Raw genomic sequence first — 2,504 nt, 5'->3', positions numbered from 1 at the left:
ATATACAATAGATAACTTCCATATATGCGCAACTGTAATATATGGATTCCTTATATGCGCATCTTTTATGACATAGATATGCAAGTGTGTATATACGGAAGCCATCTTCCGTATATACCCTCTTCCATCTGTGTGTGTGTGTGCATATACATAATATGCACATATACGAAAGTCATATTTTGTAAATGCGAAACTTCTATACATGCACATAAATATGGAAGCATGCATATACGGAAGATGACTTCCATATCTATGTGCTGTATATAAGTTGTGCGTATACATAAGCTATCTTTTATATATGCATGATTCTAAATCTATGTTCATATATAGAGGTTGTGCATATATGGAGTCCATCTTCCCTATATGCACACTTCCATACATATGTGCATATACAGAAGCCACAAATATAAAGAATTCATCTTTCGCATATGTGCAGATTTTGTATATGCACATATATATATGGAAGCGTGCATATATGAAATACAGCTTCCGTATATGTGCAACTTCAATATATGGCTTATGTATATGTGCATCTTCTATACGAAAGATGACTTTCATATCTATGTGTATATATTGAAGTTGTGCATATATGGAGGTCATCTTTTGTATAGGCACAATTTCATATATATTTGCATATATAGAAGTTTCACATATACATAAATCATTTGTACGTATTTGATTTCCGTATATATTGTGTATACAAAATATGACCTTTGCATATGTGCATTTTCTGTATGTGTGTGTGTGTGCGTGCGCGCGTGCGCAATAATGCATATAGGAAGATGGCTTCCGCATATACACACTTCCATATCTATGTTATAGAAGATGTGCATATACAAAAATCATCTACTAAAGTTGCACATATATTGAAGCTATCTTCCATATATGCACACTTCTATATGTGTGTGTGTGTACGTGTGCATATGCAAAATTTCCACATATACTGAAGATGACTTCTTTATATGTATGACTTTTGTATATGCACATATGTATGGAAGTGTCTATATATAGATGATGGCTTCTATATATGCACATAGATATGGAAGTAATTTTCCATATATGCACACTTCCATATATCCGCACATATAAAGAAGCTTTCATATATGTATATAGTTGTATATGTGCATATATGGAAGCTTCCATATATTTGAACATATACAGAAGATTTTGTATATGTAAATAGTTATATATGCACATTGGATAGTAATAGTGGCATATACAAAAGTCATCTTCCATATATGTACACATATACATAGCTTGCACATATATGGAAGTCATCATCTATATATGTGAATATATATGGAAGTTGTGCATATATGGACTATGATATACATGGAAGTTATGCATATACAGAAGTCATCTTTTGTATATCCATATATATAAAAATTACACATATATGGACGTTGCAATATGGAAGCGTGCATATACAGAAGTCACATATATGTGTAAATGCATTCACAAGATTAAAATTAACCATTTTTTGTTCCTTTTTTATGTGTGATTAAAAACAAAACTCATTCTTATTCTTGCATTTTCATCTATTCTAAAACACCACACATTCACTTAGGCATCATAGAAGAATACATAGCCACACATATGTGGAAGTCACAAATATTTCAATCATCTAACAATTGATTGAACAATGCCCAATGGTGCAAAGTGGCAGGCTAGGGTAGTTCTTCCTAGAAAAACACCTTACGATGTAATTAAATCAAAGCTATTTACATTACATAAACATAAGCTCAAAAATAGATAAAACCTATTTGTAATTTTTTAAATATAAACTTATGTTATATAATATGATATTAGATTAATATTGGATTTGTTTTAAACAATATACTTACAATGTATTAGTAGTTTATTTATTTAGTTTCTGGAATCATCTTGCCCCACCTTGCAAGGGTTATTTCGAGAAACAACTTGCATTGTATTACAAAGGTGATTTGGGAATCGCCTTGCCCCGCCTTGCAAGGGTGATTCCAATAATCCCCTTGCCCCATCTGGGTAAGGGCGATTCTGGGAATCAACTTTCCCTACCTTTCGTCGGGCGATTCTGGGAATCAACTTGCCCCACCTTACCCCGGGTGATTCTAGGAATCGCATTGCCCTGCCTTGTGTCAAGCGATTCTAGGAATCGCCTTGCAAGGGCGATTCTGGGAATCACCTTGCCCCACCTTGCAAGGGAAATTCTGAGAATTTCCTTGCCCCACATTACAAGGGCAACTTCGGGAATCACCTTTCCCCACCTTTCCCCAGCTGATTTTGGGAATCGCCTTACCCAGCCTTACAAGGCTTATTCCGAGATTCACCTTGCCTTACCTTGCCTTGCCTCGACGGATTTTGAGAATTTCCTTGCCCCTCCTTTCCCAAGGAAAATTTTGGAATTGCCTTGCCTCACCTTTCAAGGGAAATTTTAGGAATTGCTTTGGCCTGACAGGACAATGACAATTCTGGGAATCGCCCTGCATTGTCAGGGAAAGGGCAATTCTGGGAATTTCTTTGCC

The sequence above is a fragment of the Pinus tabuliformis genome, chromosome 7, assembly GCF_031772625.1.
Source record: "Pinus tabuliformis cultivar Carrire ecotype Pingquan chromosome 7, CPIR1, whole genome shotgun sequence".
Taxonomy (NCBI): Eukaryota; Viridiplantae; Streptophyta; class Pinopsida; order Pinales; family Pinaceae; genus Pinus; species Pinus tabuliformis.
The sequence above is the reverse complement of the archived record's forward strand: the minus strand, read 5'-3'. Positions refer to the sequence as shown.